The sequence below is a fragment of the Megalobrama amblycephala genome, linkage group LG12 (assembly GCF_018812025.1).
Source record: "Megalobrama amblycephala isolate DHTTF-2021 linkage group LG12, ASM1881202v1, whole genome shotgun sequence".
Classification (NCBI taxonomy): Eukaryota; Metazoa; Chordata; class Actinopteri; order Cypriniformes; family Xenocyprididae; genus Megalobrama; species Megalobrama amblycephala.
In genome coordinates, this window is record NC_063055.1 from 14,251 (window position 1) to 30,632 (window position 16,382).

At 37.2% G+C, this 16,382-nt stretch overlaps 1 long non-coding RNA gene across 1 annotated transcript; it reads right to left on the minus strand.

The window, feature by feature from the left end:
- Positions 1-796: 796 nt before the first annotated feature.
- LOC125280243 lies at positions 797-2,050 on the minus strand. The gene is made up of 3 exons (XR_007187563.1): positions 2,031-2,050; positions 1,203-1,220; positions 797-919 (listed from the first exon to the last, which is right to left on the minus strand). It is a non-coding gene; the product is annotated as an uncharacterized LOC125280243 (long non-coding RNA).
- Between the last annotated feature and the right edge of the window lie 14,332 nt (positions 2,051-16,382).

Genomic DNA, 16,382 nt, shown 5'->3' on the forward strand with positions numbered 1-16,382 from the left:
TGGACGACGACGACGACCTCCCTGAGACTTCCTAGCTCATCCATCCAGATAGCAAAATTCTCTGTTTTTACTGTTATTTCTATTCCTTATGTTCTATTTTTATTATTCTTCTTTATGTAAAGCACTTTGAATTACCATTGTGTATGAAATGTGCTATACAAATACAAAATTTGCCTTGCCTTACAGATGGCTAAATACAACTCTGCTGCCTAATTTGCTAAAACCATGTTTGGGGTGGCCCTATCTGATACCTGAGCTTGGATTAGGGTTAGGGTTTACTAAAGAAAGTTCTCCACATATATAGCAAATGAGTAGAAGACTTAAATTACGGAGGCTTACCCAGGTTAGTTCTGAAGTGACACCAAGGAACAGGACAACAGCTGGAAAAACACCAAAAAGTTGCACCGCTCACCTGGAAGACATGGTAAATTAAGTTGGTTAACTGCCAGAAACTCAAAAAGGAAATGTTGCATAAAACACTATAACCAAGTATTTGAGAAGGACACCTGCTCCATCTCCTCTCCCAGTTTTTGGTGTCAGTGTTCTCTGGTCAAATCATGGTCTCATTCAGGTCAAAGAAAAGTGGAGTGTAGCTACATCTGGAATAATGTCAGCATGGGAACTCTGGAATAGCCAGTCAGCTGTAAATATAAAATGAAAGGTTTGGGTGAGATGCAGGGAAAAGAAAAAAAAAAAAAAAAAAAAATGGGACTACAGAATTTCCTGCATATGAAACAGGGGTAATGCATATCAAACAGCAATGTGCTGAAAAAAAATTAAAAATGAAATTAATTGCCTTATCTGCAGCATTGATCAGTGAATTTGTGCTGGTAGACCCTCAATCTTCACAAGTTAGGTCTCCAAACAAAATAACAGGCTGAACTTCATCAGTGCTAATGCTCTATGGGCACAATGATTTCTTGCAGAAAAGTGTATTTACAAGTTAATATTTACAATGGGGAAAAAGGAAAAAGCAACATGAAATACAGTGAACATTTTTAATTCAAAAAAGGCAAATGCATGAAGAAAAAGAAACAATGAAAGGAACATAAATAAAACTGAAAAAGATCATTAAATAATAAATACAAAAAACATAACCACAATGGGCCACCAATTAAACAGAAAAACATGAAGGGGACATAAGGCATAGCTTACAGTTTAAAGGAGAACATGCAGACAGGCAAAGATTAACGGCAACTTACAAAATATACAGCCACTTCCTTTGTCAGGTTTCAGAGAGGGAGGACCCAGATGCAAATGAACAGACAAGGGTTTTTTATTAACAAGACTGAAGACTTGAGACAGCAGGGAAAGAGAAACAGTTCAAACAGTAGGGCAGGGCACATGACACGATGACAGGCAGGAGGTTGTTGGCAATGAAATGAGTGCAATAGAGGCAGCTCAAAGGAAAGACCAGGCAGGAACACAAGCTTGATATAGACCTCAGATGTAGAACCAGTGTTGCCACCAGGTAGAGCTTCAAGTGACAGGTGTGATTAGACATTTGGGGATTGTGATTGTTGGTAGAGTGAGAAAGACATGACATGACCGTGACAGACAGGAGCAAGAAACAGAAATCTGGAGACCCTTTGTAAACATGCTAGTCTGAGAAACACTTTTACAGCTTGTTAATGTTGACTTGATGCACTAGTGATCAATCATCCCTAAAACTTTGCTAAATTCATCTGTTCGCTAATTTTTGTGCCACCATGTATGGGGGCGACCTTATACATCTGCTCTCTGAGCTAAACTGGCTTTTTGATATGAAGATATCAAATATGAGATAGATTATATATATATATATATATATACACACAATGTCAAAAATATACAGTTTCTTTTCAATCTCTTGACACAATCGTTACACCAGTGTCACACCATAAACTGTGCTCTCTCACTTACATTACTATCACCTTCAAAAAAGCTTATAATTGGTTTATTATATTTAAACTCAACATGAATGTCCTATATTTTTATTGAAGGAAAAAAAAAAAAAAAAAAAAAAAAAAAAAAAAAAAAAAAAAACTTACCCTGCCAGTATATTTGTAATCTACAAAGCAAATTAAGCACAAATGAAAAATAACATTCAGGCCTGGTTTCACAGACTTGGAGTAAGCCAGGAGTATGCCTTAGTTAATTTAAGATGTCTAAATACGTTTTTATAAACATTCCTTAGAAAACAAAACAAAAAAAAAACATTACTGACATTCATCTTGAAATAAAACAATGGCACTAACATATTTTAAGGTATGTCAGCACAAGTTGATTTCAGTTAAAACAGCTCAAACATGCATTTTAGTCTGGGACTAGGTTTAAGCATTGTCTGTGAAACCTGGCAAAAAAACAGATTGTCCACTCACACAGACTTCAGCAGCATCCTCACTCCACATTTCCCACCACAGACTGATAATCCTGTGCAAGTTCAGCATTTATACTCATGGGCAAAACCATTGACAGACATGCAAACAACCAGGAATTAAAATCACTGAACAGCCAAATCTCAATATAATAAGCTTTTTGTACATTACTATTTAACAGCCATTTATACATATTTGCTCATTGAAAAACTATTTAATTTTAAAACAACAAACAACCCCCTTCAACTTCTACACTTGGTGTCTCCCACCTCCCATGATGCACCACACCAAAGATATAAAAGTTTATTTTAGGAGCTGTTCTGGTTTTCAGCTGGTACTATCACACTGTCACACTGGATGTCTTTCTGTTTGTTTCGGCTGGTGTTATTGAAGTGCGGTGTTGCCAATTTAGCGATTTTGTCACTAGATTTAATGACTTCCCAACCCCATTTGAGACTTTTTTCAAAAGCCTAGGGACAAATCTAGCAACTTCTTGGAGGAACCTTCTCTAGATTCTTATCTCGCCAACACTGACCTATATTTATATTTATATAGATAAGTGAAATTACCTTTATGATGTAATCTAGTGACATTTAACAACCCGTTTTAGATACTTTCAATTGAAAGCAATTGGCAACACTGTTGAAGTGTGCAAAGTAGTCAAGTTAGGGTTAGGTTCAGGGTTAAGTTTTACTATTAAGTTTAAATTTAGAAAGATCCAAGACCTGTTTAAAGTTAAAAGGTAGGAATTAGTTTGCTCTACAATTTTGGTCTATTTTTCATTCAGTCAGGCTGATGTGATGATGCATAAGTTCATCTGCTGCTCATTTGCCATGTGCTTTCTCTGCCAGTATTCACATGAAATGTAGGTTGGAACTTTCTTAATACTTAATTTCTTAATATATAATTGATGCAGGGACGTTTGACCATGTATCAGGCTAAGTCCACAATGTATTGTAATGAAAATATAATACTGAGAGCATCAAATAAAGATTTTGGTTATTAATCACTAAAACCATTTTCTGGTCTTGTGATATGAGCTCATCAGTGGTCTTTTACAAGAAGAATGCAGTATTTTTTATTATTTACAGCATTCAAGCTTTACTTACACAATATTTAATAACATTTAATTAAATTTAAAATATATATTTAAAATGTTTAAAAAGTGATTAATAGTTGTAGGTCTCATGCCATGTTTGTAGTTTATTTGTATTCATAGTTCTAACCCTCCTCAGATATTGATATGACCGCCATTCAGCAGACAACTGACCATTTACTGACTGAATGTTAGAGCATTGGAACATTATAGAACTTGTGTGCTGTGTAAGATTTGTCACTAACTGTTATAATTTGCCAGCTGCACTGATACTGAAACTCTTACACAGCTATTACTTACACTGCTGACTATAAAAAAAATTTCATTTACTGCTTTCAGTATCAGTCCAGGAGTCTCTGGTTTTCATGCTTGGTCCTTCACAATGAGCCATGAAGTCTTCACTCTTTCTGTTCCTCTCTGATGGAATGATCTACCAACCTCCAACTGATCTGCTGAGGCCATTATAACTTTCAACACCCAGCTAACGACACACCATTTCTGCAAACACTTCTGAACTAATTCACAACTATAAACAAAGGCACCTACTATGACTCCTGTGTTTTTATGATTCAGTCATCATTACAGGTCAGAAGTTAGAATGAATTGAAACATTCAAAATATTTAATCCAGTTCCATCTGGTTGATGATCAAATTCATCACGCCGGTATGGAGATGGGTTTGTTGAGGATCTGTGCCACTGTCTTTCATGTTGATGAGGTTTTAACAGGGGATAGTTTAGCCTACTGTGACGGTTCTTATTTTGACACATTGCTCGTGATGTTGCACATTTGTGAGTCGCTTTGAATAAAAGCACCTTCTCCATGAATTAATGTAATCAGGGTTAGGGTTTTTAACTAAAGTTTAAACGTAAAACTAAACGTTTTTTTGTGTTTTTTTAAGATTTGCACTTAAACAATTCAGTTTAGAATAAAATAATCCAAACCTGTATGACTTTCTTCAGTGAAGTGGCTCTCCCTTTACTGTGGTTGTCACGGAGGAACGTGACACGTAACACCTCGCCTCTTCATGTAATGGCTGCCGCTAAAGAGAACATTCACAACGCACGTTTTCGCTGATCTTCCAGAGCCAAGTCATGTCTTCACTGATCTTCCAGAGCAAAGTCACGGCTCCGTTGATCTTCCGGAGCCTAGTCAAGTCTCCACTGATCGCCTAGAATCATGTCACATCTCTGGATTTGTCCGGGAGCGGAGAGGGTTGTGTTCCAGTGTGGCTGATCCACCGCACTCCAGCCCGCCGGCCGCTTCGCACGCAAGACAGCCAGTTGCTACGCACTCAAGTTCGCCGGTTGTTACGCACTCAAGTTCGCCGGTTGTTACGCACTCAAGTTCGCCGGTTGGTACGCACTCAAGTTCGTCGGTTGCAACGCACTCAAGTTCGCCGGTTGTTACGCACTCAAGTTCGCCGGTTGGTACGCACTCAAGTTCGTCGGTTGCAACGCACTCAAGTTCGCCGGTTGTTACGCACTCAAGTTCGCCGGTTGCTACGCACTCAAGTTCGCCGGTTGTTACGCACTCAAATTCGCCGGTTGCTACGCACTCAAGTTCGTCGGTTGCAACGCACTCAAGTTCACCGGTTGTTACGCACTCATGTTCGCCGGTTGTTACGCACTCAAGTTCGCCGGTTGCTACGCACTCAAGTTCGTCGGTTGGTACGCACTCAAGTTCGTCGGTTGCAACGCACTCAAGTTCGTCGGTTGCAACGTACTCAAGTTCGCCGGTTGTTACGCACTCAAGTTCGTCAGTTGCAACGCACTCAAGTTCGTCGGTTGCAACGTACTCAAGTTCGCCGGTTGTTACGCACTCAAGTTCACCGGTTGTTACGCACTCAAGTTCACCGGTTGCAACGCACTCAAGTTCGCCGGTTGCTACGCACTCAAGTTCGCCGGTTGTTACGCACTCAAGTTCGCCGGTTGCAACGCACTCAAGTTCGTCGGTTGCAACGCACTCAAGTTCGTCGGTTGCAACGCACTCAAGTTCGTCGGTTGCAACGCACTCAAGTTCGCCGGTTGGTACGCACTCAAGTTCGTCGGTTGCAACGCACTCAAGTTCGCCGGTACACTTCCCATAATCCTCCCTGCCAGTCACAAGCACACATTCCACACCAATTACCAATTGCCACATACAGCTGTAGCTCATCACCTGTACTATAAAGGACTCACACACACACCACCTCATTGCGAAGTCTTGTTTACCCTGTGTTGCAATTCTGAGCATTTGTATCCTGTCTGCCTGTCTGTTATTGATCTTGCCTGTTAAGGCTAGTTCACACTGTGCGATTTTGGCCACGATTTGGTTGTCTGAGACAAATTTTGCAAATCCTAAAAGATTCTTATAATCCTAGCCTAAAATCTGTTGTCTTTGATCACTAGTTTGACATTAAGCTGCTTAATGACCATTGCGATCAAACTTTACCTCCGACAAAATTCTGGCAGTGTCAGAAGATTTGGCGCACAATCGTTCAGTGTGACTTCTCCTACGACAAACGTCAAATTGTGTTCGTTTTTCAAGACAAGCCATGATCAAAATTAATGATAGAGATGTCTTTGTTAGCCACCATTTCAGTCCATGTGTAACGCAGCTCATTATCATCGAATGTGCATATTTTGATGATATAGTACTCCGGAAAAGTTTTCATGTGCGCGTCTGTTTTCAAGGTGTCTTGACTGTCGTGCAGTCTGACATTAATGTCATCTGAGATCCCACAGTGTGACATGAGGATCATGCTCGTACAGTCTGACAAGCAACCATCGTAAAGGACTATTATAAATCGCACAGTGTGAACCCGGCTTTACCCGTTTACGATTCCCTGCCTGTCCTGATCATTGCCTGTATCCCGACCACGACTCTGCCTGTCCCTTGCTGCTCCTGTTTGTTCCCGTTTGACCCTGCCTGTATGACCACGCTCACTTTTAATAAAAGCTTTGCACATGGATCCCTGTCTGAGTCCAGCTTCATTACAATTTTGTTATACGCAAAAAAAGCAGATGTGAACAGTGACTGAGGCTACATCTTTTGTGAAAGTGGTCTAACGGGTTTGAATGGCCATTTTCACTTTTGAATGAATAATTGAGATTTTTAGAGTTAAATATTTTCTTTAAAAGTTTATTATTTTCTTATAAAAATTATTCAGACATTTTTGGTATATTTTTACTAGTGTGTGTAGGACACTGTAGTTCATTTATGTAAGTGAGGATAGCAAAATAAAGTAAACTGTGACATATTATACCCAAATTTCTTCATACAGTTGACTACCAGTAAAATTTTTAAAAATGTGGAACCAAAAATCTTTCAGACACTTTGACTTGACCATGTTTTGCTTAAGTGTTATCTGACATAATTAAGATTCATTTTTTCTGACAGTTTAACTCTGAGATCTTGTCATATTTTATTACCATTTTTTTAAATATAGTGAATAAACTGTATGAATAAAATATTCAAGGTGTCTGAATACATTTTGGTTTGACTCTATGTAAGGAATTCTGTTATTTGATCAATTCCTGTTTTAATATTAAAAGTTATATGCCTATGCTGTAACCTGAAATGCTCAAATGTACTGTACAGCCATTCAGGAAAATGATGTACACTGTAAACCTTTTCACTGTAAATTTACAGTAAAATACTGGCAGCTGGTTTGCCAGCCACTTACTGTATTTTTACAGTACTACTTCTGTAAACAACATTTACAGTATAGTGCTGTAAGATTATGTACTTTTACAGCATTATACTGTTTATCTACAGCTATTAACTGCATTTATACAGCTTTTCATACTACACTTATATTTGTCATTAAATAATTAAAAAATATACTTTTGTTATGTTATGGCAAAGGAAATGGAAAGCAACACTCTGAGTTTTAAAACCTATTTTTTTTATGGAAAAAAGCAGAAAATTGCAATGTTGAAATGTCAACATTTTAAATGCACTCAGCAGTTATCAGTGAACAATACAGCAATCTTATTTACATTTAACATTTTTTTCAAATGTGGAGGAAAAACAAAAAGTAGGCCTACAAGTTTTTCAGTACTACGGCTTTTTTGTACAGTGTTGCCAGTCTTGGAAGTCACTTTCCCTTCTTGTTTCTTGAGCCATGTTCATGGTTGATGTCAGAGTACCTCAAAAAGCAGAAAAGAAAGAGAAAAAAGAGAGAGAGAAAACAGTAACGAATATTTGAACTTTATTTTAGATGCAAAAATGCGCCGCGCGCTCCCGCTACAGAGATGCTGCAGGAGAGAAGATGAAAGACTGATGATCCACTTCTTCATTAGTTTGAGGTGATTGTGCTGCTCTTGTTGTGTTGAACCTGTAGTGGTGCGTTTTTTAAAAAGAAATGAGTGACAGGTTTATTTCATCTCTCTGTAAATATCTTGATATTGATCAAACTTGCTTATTTTGTGGTCTTGTTGAAGCAGCTGCCAGTAATTTAGTGATTGTAGTACAAATTTTGGGTTTAAAGTTTTTAACTTCTAATGTGACCCACAGTTTATTTTTTCCTGCAAAAACCCAAATTCATGTGAATGTTGTTAATTTCTTTATTTTAGATGCAAAAATGCTCCGCGCGCTCCCGCTACAGAGATGCTGCAGGAGAGAAGATGAAAGACTGATGATCCACTTCTTCATTTGTTTGGTCAGGTGATTGTGCTGCTCTTGTGTTGAACCTGTAATGGCGCGTTTTTTAAAAAGATATGAGTGACAGGTTTATTTCATCTCTCTGTAAATATCTTGATATTGATCAAACTTGATGATTTTGTGGTCTTGTTGAAGAAACAGCTGCCAGTAATTTTGTGATTGTAGTACAACTTTTTGGTTAATTTAAAGTTTTTAACTTCTAATGTGACCCACAGTTTATTTTTTCCTGCAAAAACCCGCACCAGAAGCATTTCAGAAGCGAAGCGGCTGGATTCGCGAGAACACTAGATTTGCCTGTCCAACGTTGTTTTCATTGATTTTTTTTTTTTCCATGTTTAATGGCTAAATGGTTATATTTTGTCCGGTTTAATTGTTAATTGCTATGCTATAATTTATTTTGCTGTAGCCATACAGATGAAGTTAATACTTAAAATTCCAGTTATGGACAAAAAAAATAAATAAATTCAAGTTTTTCAACTTCGAATCTTGTCGTCAGTTTCTGGCATCATAGTGATGTGAAATATGAGCAGGAGTTTACTCAGGGTGATTGTTTAGACTTTATTTTGTATTTGAGCTGCGCGTCTTGGACACGGCGTCCGTCAAAAAAAGGCGAGGCGCCTATCTTTAGCGAAGCGGCGCGTCGAGGTACCTCACCAAACAAATGAAGAAGTGGATCATCAGTCTTTCATCTCTCCTGCAGCATCCCTGTAGCGGGAGCACGCGGAGCATTTTTGCTTCTAAAATAAAGAAATTAACAACATTCACATGAATTTGGGTTTTTGCAGGAAAAAATAAACTGTGGGTCACATTAGAAGTTAAAAACTTTAAACCCAAAATTTGTACTACAATCACTAAATTACTGGCAGCTGCTTCAACAAGACCACAAAATAAGCAAGTTTGATCAATATCAAGATATTTACAGAGAGATGAAATAAACCTGTCACTCATATCTTTTTAAAAAACGCGCCATTACAGGTTCAACACAACAAGAGCAGCACAATTACCTCAAACTAATGAAGTGGATCATCAAGCCTCGTTTACACTGCACGCGTCTGCGGTGCGTTACGGCTGCGACGCGGCTACCGGAGCTGATATGTGGCCACTCTAGTCAATGCTCGCGTTTACACCAGCCGCGCCGCACCGCGTTAGAGAAACGTCCCAGAAGCGGCTCGACGCGCCGCTTCGCTAAAGATAGGCGCCTCGCCTTTTTTGACGGACGCCGTGTCCAAGACGCGCAGCTCAAATACAAAATAAAGTCTAAACAATCACCCTGAGTAAACTCCTGCTCATATTTCACATCACTATGATGCCAGAAACTGACGACAAGATTCGAAGTTGAAAAACTTGAATTTTTTTTTTTTTTTGTCCATAACTGGAATTTTAAGTATTAACTTCATCTGTATGGCTACAGCAAAATAAATTATAGCATAGCAATAAGCAATTAAACCGGACAAAATATAACCATTTAGCCATTAAACATGAAGAAAAAAAAAAAAAATCAATGAAAACAACGTTGGACAGGCAAATCTAGTGTTCTCGCGAATCCAGCCGCTTCGCTTCTGAAATGCTTCTGGTGCGGGTTTTTGCAGGAAAAAATAAACTGTGGGTCACATTAGAAGTTAAAAACTTTAAATTAACCAAAAAGTTGTACTACAATCACAAAATTACTGGCAGCTGTTTCTTCAACAAGACCACAAAATCATCAAGTTTGATCAATATCAAGATATTTACAGAGAGATGAAATAAACCTGTCACTCATATCTTTTTAAAAAACGCGCCATTACAGGTTCAACACAAGAGCAGCACAATCACCTGACCAAACAAATGAAGAAGTGGATCATCAGTCTTTCATCTTCTCTCCTGCAGCATCTCTGTAGCGGGAGCGCGCGGAGCATTTTTGCATCTAAAATAAAGAAATTAACAACATTCACATGAATTTGGGTTTTTGCAGGAAAAAATAAACTGTGGGTCACATTAGAAGTTAAAAACTTTAAACCCAAAATTTGTACTACAATCACTAAATTACTGGCAGCTGCTTCAACAAGACCACAAAATAAGCAAGTTTGATCAATATCAAGATATTTACAGAGAGATGAAATAAACCTGTCACTCATTTCTTTTTAAAAAACGCGCCATTACAGGTTCAACACAACAAGAGCAGCACAATTACCTCAAACTAATGAAGTGGATCATCAGTCTTTCATCTTCTCTCCTGCAGCATCTCCGTCCACTGTAACGGGAGCGCGCGGCTAAAATAGTTTTATGTATTGAATCTTGTTTATTTATTGAAATAAAATATTTCAGATTTTCATTTTAACACAGGAAATTACATGTTTTCTTGTTTTTTAACAATAAACAAAAATAAATAACACAAATAACTAAAAGTAACAAAACTAAAGACATTACATTTTTTCTGCATTCAACAACTAAAAACAAAATAGTAAAATATAGTAATATAATGGCATTTTAGGCTTTTATGATTCAAGAAACACAACAGGATTTTTATTTTTTTAGACATATGAACATTTCTCTTCTCGGACGGGGTGATAATCCTGATCCTCTATTGGGTCATCAACATCACTGAGCTCAGAATCAGAATCTCGGGGGTTTTCTGGGACAAGGGCCAGAAGAGTGCGTGTTCTTGTACCAGAGAAACTGTTGACATCCATCTAGTAATTGTAAAAAAAAAACCAACAACAAAGAAATAAACAACAATCTCTTATAATTTTAGCAATGTTAGTACATCAGCATGACATTTAAGAAGTAACTGCCTCTGATAATTATGATTTCCACACATTAATTCAATGAATTCATTATATTTACTTCAAAAGTGGCAAAAATGACATATTTAAAAAATTATCTCAGCATATTCATGAAGAAATAACAATAGCTGTCATATTCATAGCTAAGAATGATCAGAAGTTTGCATTTCTCAGCAAATAGTCCATTCTGACTGCAGAAATGGATGATCTGAAAAGATTACCTTAGCTTTTCTGCATTTACCATAAAGTGACAAATCAACTGTTTGGTTGAGCATGTTTTTGAATAATTACTAAAAACATCCTAAAGTTTTTTCATGGCACCAAGTAACATAATTTTGTAAAGTTAGGGCTCTTACAGTGTAATATGTCAAAAAAAATGAGCTTACCTTGCAAATTTTCACCAAGAACAGTTCACATGGCATGAGTGATTTCTTTGTTTCTGACATTAGAGGAAGTGTTTGTGACAAGTGCTGTTGATTGACACTCTGACATCTAGTGGATTTTTTTGGCATAACATACCTCAAGCAGATGGTAGAGATGGCTCAATCAGCTTGAGTTAAGTTAGGTGCTCCTCTCAGTGAAATACAGTGACTCAAAATGTGCTCAACCATTTGGTCGAGCAGGCAGTTAAAGGGTATATCTAGTTCAATAGCTTGTGTTTGTTCAACATTTGGACTCATTGATTTTATTCTTCCTCTCTCGTCTCCAGTTCAGCTTCTGGGTGAATCCGAGCAGATTCTCCACACCGTCGTCTTCATACGGCGCCGCCACTGATGGAGAACCTCTTCACCTTCAACAGGTACGTTTTTAACATGAAGATGGGCCTGTTCTGCTCTACACACTACTGCTTTGGAAAAGGTCAGATATCTTCTGTTCATCAAGGCTGCATTATTTGATCTGAAATGCAGTAAAACAGTAATATTATGGCATTATTTATGAGCACTGTTGTTCATTTTAAAATGCTGTGTATTCCTGTTATGCAAAGCTGAATTTTCAGCAGCTCGTGATCCTTCAGAAATCATTCCAATATGCCGATCAAGAAACATTTCTGATTATCAATGTTGAATACAGTTGTGCTGCTTCAGGTTTTTGTGTAAACTGTGATACACATTCAAAAGTTTGGGCTAGAGTAATAATTCTTTTATTCAGCAAGGACACATTAAATTAAAATATAATGTTACAAAAGATGCCCGTTAACCTTCTATTCATCAAAGAATCCTGAAAAATCTGTAACTGTTTCCACAAAAAAACTATTTTTAACATTAATGGAAAGAAAAATTATTAATAACTGAGCACCAGTAATAACTGAGCAGCAAATCGTCATTTTAGAATGATTACTGGAGGATCATGTGACACTGAAGACTGGAGTAATGATGCTGAAAATCACAAGAATAAATTAGATTTTACAATATATTCAAAACGAGAAGTAATGTATAGTAGTACTTCACAATTTTACTATTTTTACTGTTTCTGATCAAATAAATGCAGCCTTGGTGAGCTGAAGAGACTTCTTTCAGAATCTTATTAGTGTGTAAACATCACAATTCCCATGATTCTTCCCTTTCTCTGTCTGATCAGGGGCCTCATTTATCAAACATTTATTCACTTTGATATACACATTTACATTAATATTACACTTTCACTAATAAGCGCTGAAATTACATTACGCAGTCATTACGGAGAAGTTAATCAAACGTGATATGAATTCAGATGGTAGATGTCGATCACTTTTCCACTGCTTTAATGACAGCGAGGAGCGCTGGGAGCGCAATAATTCCTCTTTAAACTAAACTGCAGATGTTATGACAAAATATTTTAGCGAGAACGACGATCAGTGATGCACACTTAACTTAGATATTATGGAAGACGGGGCTGGATTCGGTGGTCGCAGGTACTGTTCAACCGCAGCAGCAGGAGGTGTTGATGTCGTGTAAAGGATCTTCAAACAATTACCGCCACTGTATTTGAAGGGTATAATTTGAGGAAAACGGTAAGATTTGCACGTTTCCTTTTTTAAATACTTCAGTGAAGCGCCGAGACAGACAGTTGTATTTACACTGCAATAAATAAGTAGACCAATCTGTTTCCACTAAAAAATATAGCCTATAAACTTCCTAAAAGATATCTTCACCTTATCAGCAAAACTGCATAAATTTGATTCAAATTGTTTAAAACAATTAAAATACTATTTGGCCAGTGGAAATGAATGAATCAACTCTATTCTAAAACCTTCATCTTACGTATTTAATACAATTCTTTTTTTTTTTTGTATGCATATTTTGATATATTTATTCTAAAACATAAGAATATTGGATGATTTTTAGCAATATAATGTGTACGGCACAAATGTTATCCATGCTGTCACGTGGATGGGAACGTGTATGGAAATGATATGCAGATGAGGTAAAACTATATGGTGATTTCGGGGAGGAGGAAGGGTGGAGATGTACGTACGCACAATCTTCCACTGACTGGGATTTATAAAGGGATTTGTGCGCAGGATCTGGCATGGTTTTATAAATCTGATTTTGTATTTTTATTTTGTGCGTACGCAGAATCTAGCTTTTGCGCGTACGTACACTTTTAGGATGAAATCTACGCAAAGTTTTATAAATGAGGCCCCAGCTTTGCTTCAGCCTGTGTGATCTTCAGTAGATGCTGGAGGAAAGACCCGTCACCATCCTCTTCATCCTCTTCATCCGTTTCCCACTAGAAACTGGACCAGTGAAGTCAGGTGGTTGATTCATGTCCATTTTCTCCAGTGTTTCCAGAATTGCCCTTTCTACATACAGAAGATCCAATAATTTAGCAGTACTTTTGATGAATAAAATAATGAATTTTACAGTTTATTTAAAGTGACGAATAACACACCTGTACATTGGACTGGATTTTCCCGTCTCACGCCAGAAGTACCTGTGTGAGATTCAAATGACATTTACTGACATTTCCCCCGATATTTAAGCATTTTACCATAATCGGATATCGGTTTTGTGATATCGGATTTACCGATAAACGCCGCCATCTTGTGGGTGTTTTGAGAATTGCGCACAGGAACTGTCATTGATTTTTGTAATTGATTATATTTTTATTTTTGCACTACGTAATTTTATTTTGCAATTTATTATTTTTGTTTGCAAAACTTATTTTTTTCTGCTCAATACTTTATTTTTCCTTTGCAATTCTTTATTTTTGTTTGCAAAACATTTTTTTATTGCTCAATTCTTTTTTTTGTTTTGCAAAACTTTATTTTTGTGCAAAACTTTAAGGCATTAATTTGACTCCATAAAAATGTGCTAAAAAAGAGAGTACATTTTGGCTATTTCATATGCAAAGATGTCAGCCAATCACAGCAGTGGGCGTTTACACTGAAGTCTCACAGCAGACACGCCCCTTAAAACAGAGTGTTCAAATCAGAGGATAAAATCAGGGTTTTATTTCTAAATTATGACCATTTTTGATGTGAAAATCACACTATCATTATAAGTGTATCCTAGGAAACATTATAAAATGATAAAACAACGCAGTTCATGACCGCTTTAACACTCCAGCTCTGAATCAGAGGGTTTCTGACGTCACCTCACTGAGAATGATGTAGTGTAGGTCCAGTTGTCCAGTGAAATCCATCTGTAGTTCAGGTCATTAAACCTGTAATATGGATCCTGTTGACGCAGAATAAAGTTAATTTCTCAGTGAATGACTCTGAATGGAAGAATGGAAGTGTGTCTGTTATATACCGAGATGAAGAGCAGTGTGAACACAGCCCGGGACCTCGGCGCTGACAGAAACAGACGAGTTCGAGTTCAGCAGCTTCCATTCCCCGTCCAGAGAGAAGATCTCCAGAGAAACCGCCTCGAACAGGCAAAAGCACGCAAAGCACCAGACCGCGTGATTCATGCCAACTTTACACCACCAAACTCATCTCTGACCACCTGAAGCCGTAAACACTGTTCTCTGCAGCACTTCCCGGTTCAATCAAAATTAGGATACGATTATGAGTCACGGGTTCAAAGAATCGGGACAGGACTCAGGCAGAAATCATGTTGATGGAGAGATTATTAACGTTACTGTAGTGTGAAGCAGAGCAGGACCGAGTGCTGTGAGAGCAGTAACGAGCCCACTGGAGTGATTACTAATGAGAGACGAGCGCGACAGCAGCGGATCTGTTATTATGCCAAAATAAAAGGGGAAATCGAGGGTAATGATGTCATTGATAGGCGGCACACGGACACGTGTGTGTCCTGGTTAAAATTGCTTATTTCTCTGGATTTAGAATTTCTTGGAAACATTTGAGATAATGTAAGTACACACGTTAACAAAAAATATAACATTGTTTTAGTGGTTTTTGAATGTTTTAATCTAAAAATCCTACATATATGTGTCTTTAACTGGTTGCTTATGTCAGATTTATTGCATGACTCGGGCAGAGAAAAGCTGGTGCTATCAAACATAAATCAAGTCAGTGTAACGGTGAAGGGATCGATCAAACAGGCCGACTGATGGAAGGTTTGCGAAGAAATTTCATGCTCCCTTGTAAAAGTATTTTGTAGTATTTTCAAAATACAAAAATACAGTAGTTTATTTTGATACATGGTTTGGCTGCTGTATTTTGTTGTTTATTTGTTGATACATTTAAAATTAAGGTATTTGGTATTTTATTTTAAAATATATTTTGATGTATTTTTGCCCATCCCTGGGCCTATTAATATCTAAACTTGCATGTTTATGTTTTAAAATTTAGTTTATGGGTGAAAAAAGTCAGTCACTTCAGAAACACTTGGAAGAACTCCTATAGTATTTCATAGAGCCTTAGGCCTTGGGTGGGTTAGCAAACACATGGACATCAAAAACACTGAATCACAGTTTGATTGATTACACGCACATGCGCACACACGCGCACACGCACACACACACACACACACACACACACACACACACACACGAGTGAGATATAGCAAAATAAAGTGGCATTTTATACCCAAAATTCTTCATACAGTGGACTACCAGTACAACTGAAAAAATTTGCAACCAAAAATTATTCAGACACTTTGACCTGACCATGTTTTGCTTAAGTGTTATCTGACATAATTAAGATTATTTTTTTCTGACACAGTTTAACTCTGAGATCTTGTCATATTTTATTACCATTTTTCTTTTTAACTATATAACTTTTTAACTTTAAACTGAATTAATGAATGAAATGTTCAAGGTGTCTGAATACATTTAGGTTTGACTGTCTGTGTGTGTGTGTGTGTGTGTGTATACAGTATGTACGTATATACACTACCGTCCAAATGTTTGGAAAGAAGTTTCGTCTGCTCACAAAGGCTGCATTTATTTAAATAAAAATACAGTAAAAACAGTAATATTGTAAAATATTATTACAATTTAAAATATTTTATTATAAAAAAATGTATTATATACACACACTACCAGTCAAAAGTTTGGAAACATTACTATTTTTAATGTTTTTGAATAAATTCTCTTCTGCTCAATAAGGCTGCATTTATTTCATAATAAATAC